Below are 15777 nucleotides of genomic sequence, written 5' to 3'. Positions count from 1 at the left end.
CATTATATGACCACCTATAGAGCTAGTCATTTTTTTTCAAATTTCATCAAAAAAATTATAGAATTTTTTAAGTTAAGATTTTTACAAGGTTTTCCCCTCTTTTTTGACCAGCTTAAGTGACCAAGCTTCACAGCCAATAACCCCATTAGAAAATGGGGACTCTTAGAGCAATTGTTTCAGAACATAACTGTAGAATCAGGCATAGGGTAGAGAAAAGGTGAATGTCAGTTTTAATGAGGGAGAAACTGGGCAGATTTTCTTCCTTCTGTTAAAAACTTGGACAGTATCTGCTTAATAAAGATACTTGAAACAGCTTGATTAAAAACAAAACTACATTTACTCCCCTACTAATTTTTAAAATACTTATTGAAATTCACTCAAAACCAGCATTTTAAAGCCAGGCACTTTTCCAGTGGGAGTTGTTTTCTCCTTGGTCAGAGGAGTTGCAACCAGGTGAGGAGGTCATACTTTCCTGGCTTCTCTTTCCTTTCCAGTTTGCTGCTCCTGCCCCCAGGGGCCAGGAGCCCAGATCATACAAATGGTTCTGAAGAAGGACTGAGCAGAAATTGCATAGCAACCACACCACCACTTTTCCCCTTCCACCACAAGTTGGGAGATCATGTTTGGCTACCCAGTGCTGTGTGTTCCATGTGTGGGCCAAAACAACAACAATGGGATACATCTGACTTTTAACATAACAGTCAGCTTTACAATAATATGTGAATGCTTGCACTTAGATTTGTGTATGGTATCCCAGTGTGTCCAGCCACTGTAACATGTTATGTAAATAATGCAGTCAGCTACTGCTTTCTGTGAACAATAACTTTGGGGTTTATTTTCAGAAGTGCTGAGCTGACTGCAACTAGAGCTTGGGGGGTGCTCAGCACTTCTGAAAATCAGGCCCTAAAAATATAATATAATATATAATAACCACAAAAATAAGGGAGAAACTCTTCTGATATGACATTAAATTCTAGGTCTGAAGTTGCGCTGGGAATAGTTATTTACACTGCTGGTAGATTTCATATTGAAAGTCCTAGTCCACTGAGAATACTTTCCATCTAGCCCCCAAATACATAAAAAAAAATATATATATATATATATATATATTCAAAATACAAAATTCTTATGCCTTTATCTATGTACAACACCTCTTTATTTTTATTCATACATATATGTATGTAAAGAGATGTATATCTCTAGATATATGAAATATAAATTGGGATTTTATATACACATCTACATGCAATACTAGAATAGGGATCACTAATTTAGGGCCCATTCCTGCTCTTGTTGAAGCCAATAGCAAAACTTCAGGCCACTTATTTAGACACCTAACTATGAATTTAGGGCTTTATTTCTGAAAATCCTAGTCACTGTCTATTTTCCAGATTGAGATACTAAAGCACACATAGAAGTTAATCTGTCATCTTGTTTGAAGAGGCAAAGCAAGTCATCAGTTAACCTGGAAAAGAACTCAGAATGTTGGCTCCTGGTCCTATGATTTAATGGCCAATGTAAAAACACATGACAGACCATAATGCTGACACATTCAGATATTGGGTTATGGGTTGATAACTTTAGATAGTTGGGCAAAAATTTCACTCACCTAAATAACTCATTTCACAGTCAATGGACATAGGCACTCCTGAAATTTTTACAAGTTCAACTTGTCAAAATATTATAAACTTCAGCCATATTTAAGGCCAGATGTATCTCACTGATGTTTAAACACCTGGCTCTATCACTAGCTATTTTAATTCAACTCTTACACTTGGAAAATAATGTTATGACAAAACTTACTAATTGCTTTTGTTGGAATTACCTCTCGAGACTGGTCCATATGTTAGGAACCACTGTTTAACAATGATTTGATTGCTTTCTGAACTTGACACTGACATTAGGGAAAGGTAGAAAAACTAATTGTTTACTACCTCTGAGATGGTGCTAATTCTGGAGCAGTCAATGTATTTAAAGGTAGGGTGAAATTTTCCAAAGTACTCAGCACCGCCTAACTTAGATTGCAAGCTCTATGTGGCAGGGCTGGAATTTTTGGTGTGTATTTATATTGCACCTAGCACAATGGGGTCCTGATCCCAACTGGGGCTCATAGCCATTACAATAATACAAATAATAGTAAAAATAATAATTCTGCCCCCAGGGAAATAATTAACTTCAATGGAACACAGTTAAGCCAACACAGAGTGTTTTTGAAAATCCCACCCTTATAATTGAATATCATTCTCAGAAATCAATGGGTGGAGAGGCTCCCCTCATATGTCATACAGAGTATATGATTCAGAATGCTAACTGAATCATCTGACTTGTTCTCAGACTACTAGGAGATGAAGGTTGTCATAGGCCTCTAGAAGGATACTCTTCCCTAGAATTAAAACAAAGGCTTTGATTTTTTTTCTGATGTTGATTTCATGTGATTTTAATGTATTTCAGGGGATATACAAATGTTTTGAGATTTTTCTAAAATTGTATTGGTTTGCATCAATAATCTCATTAACAGAACTCATTTGCTTCCAATACTTTACTACTTTGCAGTTATTATGCCAGTGCCACCTAGCAGGTAGCTCCCATTAATGTTAAGTAACTTTAGCATTGTTTCACTGGTTTCCTAAGGTGTGAAAGTCACTCAGCTAAATGAGATGGGGACGTGTAATAATTCCAGCTATTAAGTACAGTCAAACCGGTACCAGAGAGACCATCCTATTAAGAAATCACCACTGCTATTAGACAACTCTTGAAGTACCTGCAATGCTTTAAAAGTAATAAGTTATCGACACTCTGTGGCCACTTCTCTAACCACAGAGAACGCGAAACGCCTTCTCCTGTCAGAACAGAGACCAGCTGTAAGTTTTATGGCTGATACAACAGTAGTGTTGCTCTTGATGAAACAGACGACTCATAACGCAGACTATCAACTGTGACACATCTGCTGCAGAGTCACTGAACTCAAGAGGATGCAAAAAAAACCTGTAAATGAAATGGACAAATTTTCACATGTATCATCAAACATTGCTTGTGAAATATCACTCTTGGAAGTCATGGGGTATTCAAATGCACGAGGCATCATTGCTCTATAGCAAGAACATGTCGAAACATTAGGTTAAATTAATGAAATTAAAAACAACAGAGCTCAAATGCTCATCAGCTCACGAAACCTAGGACACTTTCTTAAACCAATTGGACTAAACATGGTACTGAAGTAGAGGTCAGAGTGCATTTACCTTAACATAAACATTGTCCTGCAACTGTTGATATCAATAGCAGCCATGTAAGCTGTTATTATTAAGCTTTTATCAATATTAATATATTTGCAGCAGCAAAGAATTATTTGATCTTTAGCTGCTTGTGTTCAAGTTTGCTCCATCTTTATTAGAACACCTATTTTCCATAGTCCTTGAACCCTCTCTTAAAAACTGTTCCACTAGTTTCATCAACTACATAAGAGTTCCATGAATTTTTACTTCAGTGGGGTTCTGTACAGGAGAAAGCACGTACGCAGGAATTAGTGTTTGCACAACTGGGAACTATGGACCTGATTCTGCTGTGAGCTATATGCAAACACAGGATCCACACACACAGAGAGATCACTGTAGAATAGAGGCCTCAGACAAATATAACATAGGAACCCTGAACAATAGTTTAGTAAAAGGGATGGCATGAAGAGATGATAGTTGAGGAGGAAGAGTTCTCTTAAGTACAGTTGGTTAAGAAAAGATTCTTCCCTCCCACCATGATACATTTCAACCAATGAAAAGTGTTGGGGCCCTGGTCCTTGACTGGAGTACCCTAGGCACTATGATAATATAAATAATAATAAAAAAAATCAAATCTAAAATCTACATGAGAAAGAAAGCAAGGATCTCTCAGTTGGTAGGATCTTCCATCTTGAATTGCCTTGCTAAACAATTCCAGAAGCCAGACTCACTAATTAAAGGTACAGTACCAAGAAAACTGAATCAGAATCTGTTCTTACACTTTCATAGCTGCAGACACCCAAAGTAAATAAATAAATCAATCAAGACCAAGTTTGAGCTAACCCCCAGAACTTCCTGACTTTCACAGTTTCTTCCTTGTTGTCCCCACATTCTCCAGGTCACTGGAATGTGAAATTAATACTCTTGTTCTTCTTTCTGCAAACCTTGTAGCTATCTTATCACCACAGTATCACCCAAAGTAATAAGACACAGACATTAATTTAATGGGTTATTGTCTCCCCCAGTTAGCCCAGAAACTGAAAACAAAACTGCAGAAGTTATGCACTGTACATAATTTACAAGATCTCCTTAACAAAAATATCCAACCTTAATAACAAGCGCAGGATCTGATCAGTCGCTTCAATATCTTGGCATTTTCAAGACAAGACCATTTAAAGGGCATAACCTAGGGAATCATTAGCACCAAAGCCTATCTAAATTAAAACTATAAGATGCTTTTAGAAGCCATCACTCATTCCCTTCCCCCATCCCCTTGTTATTCTGCTTCTTCTGAATATACAGAAACCTATTTACATAAATGCATTCTGAAAATGTGCTCAGACCAATGGGTTTGATGGAGTCTTCTCTCTTCCAGCCACAACTGATGAATTTGTCTTAGTGTTTATAAAAGATAGCTATGGGGAATTTGCTCCTTATTTCAAGGGTTGGGGGTTAGAACAGTTTCTCTCATCAGTAGCATCTACCCGCATTCCAGATTCATCATTACATGGTGTGCATGTATTTCTGTTTCATCTACAAATGTTTTCTCAGAAGTACCACTATTTGTGTGTTTGTACATGTTTTCTGGAACTGTTCTAATACCTCTAGGAGCCTTTAGTTTAGTGGATTGAAATAATGCAAGATCTGGTCCTTTTGTAGTATTTCTACCATCCAGAATCTATAATATTCTGAGATATTTAGGAAGGAGACCAGGAGAATAAACATGAATACAAATAAACCTATACAGCTGAAACACAAATACTTGAGCCCAGGAACAATTGCTATTATGCAGCTCCTGCTCTGGTCCAACTTAGTTGTCTGGGATTTCTCCATGGCATACGCTACCATTCTGAACTTCAACCATGAATAAGAGGAATCCAGTCAAATACTTCCCTTCATTCTCAAAACTGAACAGAGAATTGGATGAAGCAGGAGAGAGGGAAGAAGCTACATTTTAACTGCTCTAACCCTGGGCTCTGATTCTTAGCTTCCAACTCCGGCTCTAACCATGAGGCCAGACTCCAATTCCAGCTCCAGCTGCTAGGCATGATCATTCCTGTCCCAATCAGTGACAATTTGGACAGTTCCCCACCCCCCCATGCCAACAATAAGAGAACTAGAGCTGTTAAGGTGAGCATGGATTCTACAAAGGCCAATATCTAACAGATATATAGTGGGAGCCCTATACGCCTTGCAGGCCTAGACTGCCACCCTGCAGATGCAGAATGAGGTCCTGCAAACTCAAACCACACTGTCTTCAGCTTCGATCCCCATTAGCCCAAACTCCCCCATCTGACAAGTTCGATGGTGATTGTGATGAATTTAGTGGGTTCTTAAATAAGTGTCAGTTATTTCTGCTATGTCCAGATTTGTACCCCGCTGACAGAGCCCAAGTGGGATTGATTATCAGCCTGCTCACTTGGGAGTCCCTGGCTTGGGCATCTCTGCTCCCAGAAAAATCAAGCCTACTTCTGGGACAATTTAAGGACTTTGTTCGGGCTATGGAGATAATCTTTCTTGACCCAAGTCATGAGTGTATGGCTGAAGCCACACTTCAGGTGTTGCAGCAGGGATGCTGGTCAGTTGCTAATTATGCAGCAGACTTCTGACACTTGATAAAAGACACTGCATGGAATGAGGCTGCTCAGCATTACCATATTTGGCTTAGCCTAAATGATGATAGCAAAGATTAACTCGCATGGGTGGAATCCCAAGCTGGCCTGCATTAGTCAACGTATGCTTCAAGGTCCACAGCCACCTGACCGAATGCCACCAAGAAAAAAGAAGGTCGTCCCAGCTCCCACTAGCCCTGCCAACTATTTTCTCCCTCATTCCCCCATCACCAGTCCTTTCTCCATCGCCTGAACTCATGCAAGTCAACGAGGTCTGGCCCCACATCTCCGACATGGAGAAAAATCAATGCCAGGCATCAGGCCTATGTCTATACTGCAGGGGAACCAGGACACTTTGCACCAAGCCACCATGCTGCACTCTGGTCAGGAAACACCAATCCCCAGTCTCACGGTAGGTTATCTGGGCTGGGAATTGGTGCCCTTCCTCTCCCCAGTAGTCTACACCAACACTTCCCCATGGGTATCCTGGTGATGGCCACTGAACGTCAAACACATCTCCAACAAGGGTGGCCAATTCTGGTTGGATGTATTCCTGGAGGTTTCATCGCATGACATAATATTTAATTGAATATTAATCTTTAATTCCTGGAGACTCCAGGACAATCCTGGAGGTTTGGCAACCCTATCTCTAACTCTGGCTCTGACACCAACCTAAATGGACCTAGATGCCTCAGACAATTTCACTGATCTGGAGTTCACCCAAGCACACAATATCCCCACCCAAGGACTCCCATGAGCTAGTGGAGTCTATAGACAGGGTCACGCCTTTCGTCGGGCCTGGACACCTACCAGATGGCTCCCCTAGAGGTAACTACCCTTCCAGACCACCAATAAATCCTCCAGTTTGGGCTAATTTGTGCACTGGAGTCATCAATTATCCTTGGCTTCCCCTGGCTCATCACTCATAACCCCCACCGCCACTTGCAGTCCAGTATGCTTTGTCTCCCCATCTTGCTGACAGTTCTGTTTGCCAAGAACCAACCCAGGACCAATAACCCTTTTCTGCTTACTTGGGTCCCCCAAAGAATTCAGAGATGCAGAGAGGATCCAAATGTGATCTCGCAGTCTCCATGACACACCTCTCACCCTACAACAGCTCCAAGCATTCCTGTTAAATATCAACTCTAGGCTGATGCGTTCAACAAAAAGAAAGCTGACATCCTACTGCCTTGTTGCAGTGGTTGCACCTATGAATGCCCCATCGATCTCCAGCTGGGAGTAGAGATTGTCTTCGGGCACATTTATTCCCTTTCTGAATTCCTGAATGCCTGTAGTTTGGGTTATTTCAAGGAACATCAACAGAAAGGGTTTATTTGCCCCACCACCTCCTGAGCAGGAGCCCCAATCTTCTTCGTGACAAAAAAAGATGGTTCTCTCCAGTCTTGTGTAGACTACTGAGCTCTGAACAAATTTACAGTCCGAAACTGGTAGGCCTTACCATTCATTTAATGAGCTATTCAAAAGACTTTGCTCTGCCAAGATCTCAAAAAGTTGGGCCTCTGAGGCCTATAACTTGGTGAAGATCCAGGAAGGAGATGAATTAAAGACCACCTTCTGTATCATGTATGACCACTTCAAGTAGTTAGTCATGCTATTCAATGTCCTGGTGACCTTCCAACTTTTGATGTCATAAAAGACATCTTTAGGAACATGGTGGACCAATTTGTCATCATTTACCTGGACAACATCCTCATTTTCTCTGAAAGTCAGAACCTCCAAACCATCACATGTGCACTGTCTTGGAGAGACTCTCCCAGTACCACCTCAATGTGTTCAACAAATGCAAATTCCAAAAAAGACTCAACGGAATACTTAGAACAGATCATGTCATCTGAGTGACTCATCACGGACCCATATAAGGTTGCTGAAATATCTCATTGGCCCATAAACCTTGACTCTGGCACCCGGCCCGTCTCCAGCTTTGACCCTGGGCTCCGAAGCCATGCTACCGACTCCTGCTCTAATCATAAAGCATGACTTCAATTCCGAGTGCTAGGCACTACCACCCATGTCTCAGTCACTGACACTGGGTGTCTGCATCTCTGATTTTTCTTCTGAATAAAATGTCCTGTGACAGATCCATCATCCACACCCTTCTTGGACTTTCATACTCCAGAAGGTTAGAGACAACAAAAAGTGGAACAGAACTCTGTAGGATACCTTGTATCCTGAGGGCTTACAAGTAACTAAAAATATCCACAATTTAAAACACATAAAAATACTAGCTCAGTCCAGATAACCCCCTCCCCAAACTAATTACATCAACCAATCAGATAAATACAGTTTCCCTAAAAATCCTAACCCACTCTATGTGCCAAAACTCTCACCAAAGCTCAGAGAAAAAAGATGATCTTTGTGGCATGCTCTAAAATTTAACCATTTCGGGCTATTTCAGACATCGGGGATAATAAATTCCAAAGCCAAGGAATATTCATGGAAAATATCCTGTTTCCTCTCTGTTGAACTGGGGGTGGGGGATGGTTGATAGCTCAGCCATCTTTGCAGATTGTAACTGGGCAATGTCACATATATAGAAAAATAATCTCTTAAGCAGGCAGGTCCTAAATCACTTAGAGCTTTTATAATTCAAAGTTAAGATTTTTAACTCCACTCAGAAACTAACAGGCACCCAGTGTAGAGCACAGGTGTGATACTTCCTTGGTTGATACAACATTTAACAAGCGGACAGTGACAGTCACATTCTGCACTTGCTTTAGTGAATAGTTGTAAAATAGCCTGATGTAGAACATTTTGCAAAAATCCAATCTACACCTAAGAGAACGTTTCCAGCCTTCTAGCCAAGTGAGACTGCAAAAAGCGCAGGTAACAGCTCACCTTATAGCATCCCTGAGGAATAAAAAAGACCCTTATCTACTGAACATGAGTAACAAAGAGCAGGTTCATGCCAGCAGTCAAGGGAACTCATATAACCTGGTTCTGGTTTCTTTTCCCAACCTACCTACCTCACTGCTCTCTTGTCTGAATTGCACCACCGCCAACGTGCCCCAGTCTTAGCCACACACTCAGTAAAGTATTCAGCTGCATCATCAGTCTCTGATGAAAGGGGGACAATGGGCTGGATGTCACTAGATTACTGAAGACAAAGCAAATTATGCCTCCTCACTAACCTTCCTAATGGACCCATACACAACATGCAGTAAAATGGATGGGGATGGAAACATTGCAGTATGCCACATAACAGCACCTTTGGAGCAGAAGAGTAATTGTCAAAAACTACTCTCTGGGACCTCTCAAGGAAAAAAGTTGCACAGCCATTTAAGAATCGCTCAATGTATTCCATGGTCCACAGGCAAGTTAACAATACCTCATGTTCAACAGCGTAGAAGGAACTGATCTAGCAAAATCAGCATGGATATATGATCTTCATCTACTGCCAGACAGGTATCATCCACCAACACAAGCTCCACCTCCCACAATCAGGTCTGAACTCTGATTGACTTGATATGTCAAGGGAATAAAAACTGTATTTTGGAAATGCACTGATTTATATAATATTGTCCAAAACCAACTCACAAGCAGACAACATTTTTTAAACTGCCAAGATGATGATCCAAGACATAGAAGATGCCTAAGAAAGGTGAAGACTTCATAATCTTTCCAACTCCTTGCCCTTTCTCATGCATTCCAGTGGTGAACTGCCTTTTTTTATGTGTCTTAACCTTTGTCTCCAAATGACATTGAGCCTGCTGCACCAAACAAAATAACTCTCTGAATTTCAGGGAGATACATTAGCACCATTCACCATTATGGAGACAGTGAAAATTACATCTCAATGCAGTGCTGAAAATTAATATATATCCATAACATACCACAGAACATTCTAAACCACAACATTTGGATTCAGGTCTTGCTGCAACAGTTTGAGGGAGTTTAAATCTGGTATTCTGGTTTGGGTCCATCTCTAATTATATTACAAATACTTAATTGTCTAATCATGAATTTATGTCGGAACTAATTCCTAATTTTTTCTTTGTTGGGATTCAGTCCACCTTTACTCCGCCCTCATCTGTTTCTGATAGGTGTTTCTGAAGCACCTCTTCAAACAAACATGCACGCACTTCTACCTAAAATTTCATGTTGGAAGCAAGATGATACAGTGACCTTATTCTGAATATTACCCTATGGTTTTAATAGTTCCATTTGCTCCTGAGCTGGGAGTAATTTAAAATTCTATAGCAGCTTCACAAACCCAACAGGTGACTGTCAGTGAGCTCTCAGGCTTCAAAGAGGTTGTCAGATGTATCATGCCCCAGGACACAGAGGGCTGGGAGTGCATGTAGACTTCCCAACATTACTTAATCATGTCACACGGAGAACCTCTAAGCCTGGACCAAAACAGAAACTTCTTTGAGCTCAGCTCTGCAGTCAGCCTGTGGGTGATCTAAATTAATGGCATGTTAATGGCATGAGAGCACTTGGCCCTGTCATACATTCTGGTCAGCTCTCATGTGCTAAGCAGAGTCAGGCAGGCTGCGAATAGACTTGAGTCAGCAGTGAATAGGTAGCAAAATTAGCACTATAGCTAAATATACATAGCCAAGATTTTTAAAAATGGATGCCTAAAGTTAGGCTTCTAAATTCATAGCTAGATGACTAAATAAGTGGCTTAATTTCCAAAAGTGCTATGAACCTAGCAGCTCCCACTGAAGTCAAGACATTTTTCAAAATGATGCCACATATTTTAGAATATCCTTTGAAATAATGGACAATGCTAGACAACCTGAACTATAAGCACAGCTACTAGCTCTATCTGTAAATAATTATAGATAGAAATACATTGTTTCTGGAGTAGAGGCAGGGCTGGTAGTTCCACCTTCAGATAAGATTGCCTCACACTAACCGTTATAAAACCGTGTTTTCAGTTGCTTGTAACTTTGCCAAACTTTATCCATTATGGGGCACAAGTTTTCCATGCCAGCTGTCCTTCTCAGGCTGATTTTATTTTACTTTCTTAAATTTCAACTAACATTGCTCAGCCATTTCTGAGAATGGGATTAGGGGGAAATATATTATTGAAATGTTAAAAAAATAAATAAACTATAGTTTCAGGCTTGACATGTGTCAGGGGAAGTCACCCTGGTGCCTGGGGCATGCCTGTTGCCATTTCCAGAAAAATCTACCTAAAATTATGAGCGTCTGAGAAATCCCTTTGCAGATGCACATTAGCAATTTTAGAGTTTGGCAGCTAAATGCTCTGAAGATTCTGTCCCCACTGAGTGAGTGCCATCACCTCGCAGCACGTACATACCAACTGGACTGAATACATGCCATGCCCCACAGAACAACTGAGTTTGTAGGCTGGGCTAAAGGAGCTGCGCAGAACTTTCTCTGCAATAGCTCCTCCCAGATGCCAGGGAGATTGTGGAGCCAGGCACAGGAACTGAGAACAGGGAGGCTGTCAGTCCTGTGCTCTCTCCGTTTCCCTCCTGCAGAGGAGAAAGAGGAAACTGCCTGACTTGAATGCAGAAGAGTGAAGAAGAGTGGAGGGAAATACAAGGAGTGAATAGGAGCAGAGGGACATGAAAGAGTTGCAGGAATCAAAGGGAGAGGATGGGGAGTTGGAGAGCAACATGGGCCAGGGCAGGGCAGGGCGAGCTGGATAGCATTAGAGGGCTGGCTAGCAGATGATAGGCTGGGGGCACAGAGTCAGAAGAGTCTACAAGCACTAAAGCACACTCTTCTCCTGAACCCAGCATTGAGCCCACGAGTCCCGGGTCTCTATATTCCCTTGTTGTCAGCAAATAGCCACGTAAGCCACTGACGAAGTGGGTGTCTCATTCCCTTCTGGTCCACATAAGGGTAAAAGAGGCCTATGCTACAGATCTAAACATCTGAATCCTGTTGCTGACCTAAGCTCTGGGTCAATGTGGTTCTACATGATGGATTTTCTGTTTTTTCAGTTTTGTTTTTTGTTTAAGAAATTATATTTAAAAAATGTGAAAAGTTGAGGTTGCAAAGTTAAGTGCTCAAAAGTTTGGAAATGTCAGTATGAAGTTTGCTAGTGTAACCGTAATAAATTACCCTTGTGCCTAAGAATTATGATAATGTCTTTAATTACATGATCACATAACTATTTTTTTCAACAGGACACCTGTCTCATTCAGTGCCTGCATGGAGCTCTGACAGAGGAATCAGGGCTGTGTAGTGAAGGAAGCTGCCTCATTTGTTTCATTATTCTGAAGGCGTGTACTATTTGAAGAACTGGGGATGGCAGAAGGAGAAAGGAGAGTCTTGTGATTAAGGCAGTTGAATGCTTCCCTGGAAAATAGGATTCTATTCCTGCCTCTGCCACAAAGATCTTATCTGATGCTGGGCAAGTCACTTAAACCAAACTTTTCACAGATGGTCACTATTTGTCCTTGTTTTCTGGCTACCCACCATGAGATATCTGGGGCTTGATTTGCAGAAATGCTGAGCACTCTCAGCTGCAACAGAAGTCAGCAGGAGCTGAGCTTTGAACATATACAGTGCTATATAATGATAAGTACTCTAAAAATTCAGGGCCTAAGGGTTGCAAATTGGGCAATCTCTCTGACCTCAGTTCTCCATCTGTAAAATGGGATTAATTAAACCACTTATTTTCCCAGCGGTGTTGTGGAAATAAATTCATTAATGTTTGTGAAAGACTCCAATTCTGTGATGAAAGCACTATAGAAATGCCCTTGTGGAAATTAATAATTCTATATTCAATCCAGGGTTTGGATGGAGTGCGTTTAAGGCCTAGGACCACGCTCTGAGTGAGAAGGATAAAAAGAAATAGTAAGTTCACCAAATAAGGCAGAGGTCTTATGGAAAAAAGAGTATGTCATCCTGTAATTAAAGATTGTATCATAGTGCATACATGAGGGGGCCAAATTAAGGTTACCTATGCAACCCTGTATCTGGCCCTTTCTAACTTTTTAGTGCTTGACTTTGCAAACTTGATGTAGTTTTAACATAGTTTTTTTGGGATGTAATATATATAAGAGAATGGGCAAACCTTACATGGTGATAGGTGCTGGAGAAGACATCACCCTTTGGAGGAGCTGTCAAATCAGCATCCTGAATAGTTGTCACATTAAATCCCAGTAGATCAGATGGAAACCAGAGTCTTGGCAATTTCATTACTGAGCACCAGGTGCCCATAAAATGTTAATTTTCAAAAATGAATTAATAATTACAGCTAATTATTGGCCAATAGCCTCCAGCCATCCTGCTTTAAGGCTGTGTTCCCATCGTAACTCATAAGGATCAGGCTGGGTCAGTAGCAGGATGTAAAATCCCTAAAGAAATTCAGGAGTTTCTGTAAATGGTGGTAATTCATTAAGTGGTACTCTTCCCCTAGAGTTATTTGGGGTTATTTGACAAAAACATCTTCCAAAATGAGACTCAAAACTGAAGTCCTGATCTCTTGTGCTAATTAAGAAATGCCTTAGCATTACCCTCCTCTGACCCCCATAGTAGAGTTTTAGTTCCAGTGTCCTGGCCAAATTCTAAGCGTAAGTAGTTGTATTCTGCCTACCTAAATTACTCCAGTAGTTTCACATCCTCTGCTAAAAACTGTAAGATAGCTTTTTTTTTTTTCTTTTTTCCTCCAAAATACGGATGCTATATTTCACCTTAGAAACTGGAGCATTTCAGTGTCAGGTAAGTGAGCCCTGTTGTTTATGTAACACCACATGAGAAAGAAGAAAAAGTAAGGTAAGAGTTAAATATTTGTTAGGAGGGAGGTGCTGGATTGCAGTTGCCAGACTCAAAATGGCCATTTAAGGAATGCAGCTGGCTGTCTCTTGCAGATTTAAAGGGCCAGTTAAAAGGAAAATCTGGTGGGGAAAGGTCAAATGTAAGGGTAAACTCAAAGCTGTAACTCAGGAATCACTGGCAATTATTCCTATTCCACAAAGACTTTTATATGCATGTTTAATTTTACATGCTATGAATTGCCTTCTTGAGCCTAAATCTCATTGAGAGACAATGGGACAAATTCCTAATTTCCTAAGTAACTTTTGAAAATTAGGCTAAATCCTGAGTTACTTAGGTGCTTTGGAAAATTTTATTCTAAGTCATCTCCACTAAAAGAGTGAACTGCATAGCATTTTGAGTTTCCTGCATTAGTTGTGTCCCCCTCACTTTGAGTCTTTGTCAAACTCTGCGTGTCTCATAATCAGGCTTTGGCACATTGAGAGGGATGAATCTATGCAATACACTTAAAATATGGCATTTCGTATTTAATGGTGCCCTTTTGTTTTGATTTTCCTTCAATGTGCTGCAATTCCTGCTTAGATTGCGTAGCATTACAAGGGATGTAGGTGGGAGACTGAAAAAGAAACTTGATCCCAGTCTGAATACTTGCAAGAGCACGTAGGTGTGGCGGCAGTATCATTATATTGATTATTTTGTTTGTTGAGACTGAAATTACAGTTTGTAAAACCATCTTTGTTCTGATATCCATAACGGGCATGAGGAAGAAGGGAAATTGCAAATGAATGTGAAAAGGCCATTTAGAAAATTGACAACATTTTAAAGTTTTTTCCATGAACAATTTTGTCATACATTGTACTTTCCTCTTTGAACGGCTTTCTACAAACTCTGCTAATATGCCTCCTTCAAAGTCATATGATTCAGTTCATTATGAATGACTTTCAGCTGTTCTGTAAGCTGTTATTGCCCAGGCTTCACTGCAGTGAAGAGTCACTTGCAGTTTCCATTTCAAACCTGGGTTTTCAGGTATTTGTTATACATTTGGCGGTCTTCAAATCTCGGTTAAAACTTGATGCATATGTTTTTTCAACCCAGATGTGCCTTCTCCCCCAAAGACTCATTTAACTCTTTAGTGCTTGAACAGAATCTAATTGTATATTAACTGCAATTTTAAAATAAATATATTTTTGAGACTTAAGTATTAATTTCTTTTGCAGCCTATAAACCACTAACATTCTACAGGCAAAATATGATTTTTAGAGATTGGCCAAAATTAAAGCTCTCTCAGGTTTTCAGACATCTAAGTGTTGATACTGGCTTCTGTTTTGTGTCTGTCTAATTTCTCTAACAAGGCCCTCACCCAAAAAGCAACTCCATGCACCTGGACCCCCCCACCGCATATGTACAAAGTCCCATTCACTTGAGTGGGACTTCATGTGAACACAATAATCTGCCTATGTGGAGATACTAGGAGGATCAGGGACTAAAAGTGCTAAATTCTTTACAACATATATTTGCAAGTCATCCTTAAAGGGATATTGTCAACATTAATGCCTATCTTTAAAAATCACATGACTTCCGTTGGATTCAATGCAACAAGTAGGGCCCATTCACAAAGATTTGATTGCAGAATCAGAGCCTTAGATTATAAAAATTTAAAGAGCCTTTTAAAAGAAATCTAATGCGCTTTTACACTATTGTTGGTACCTGCTTACTTGACAGTTCACTACTTAGTTTTGGACAAGGAAATAAGATACCTAGGCTTCACTTTTGTTTCTAGTAGGTTTCCCTTCTTGTTCTCCTCCTCTAGCACATATAGTTTGTAGGGAAATATTTAAGTACCTCAGTCAGTTACCACTGAAATTTAAAATAAGGCACAAAAAACTATTTATTTATTTGACTTTGTAAAATATTTTTTAGAAAACCGTATCTAAAATTAGTCCCTAAAATTGACATTCCATTCTCTCTTCTAAAAAAGACTGATCATTCCGGGGTTTTAAAAAATGTGCCTGTTGAAAAGGCCATTTTTAAAAAAATTTAAAATAACCACCGAGCAAGGTGTTTTGCTTTTTATAATTCTCTTCACTGACTAGGATACTGCAGACTCCAGTCTAAGCTAAGACACATGAGTGTTTAATTTGTCACTACGTGTTCCGTAAAATTTGCTACAAGTACAATAGCTACTTTTCCAAGGTGTGCACTTACATATTTGAAACCAGCATCCACTTCCA

This window comes from Chelonoidis abingdonii, chromosome 1, assembly GCF_003597395.2.
Source record: "Chelonoidis abingdonii isolate Lonesome George chromosome 1, CheloAbing_2.0, whole genome shotgun sequence".
NCBI classification, from domain to species: domain Eukaryota; kingdom Metazoa; phylum Chordata; order Testudines; family Testudinidae; genus Chelonoidis; species Chelonoidis abingdonii.
This window is presented reverse-complemented; position numbering follows the sequence as displayed.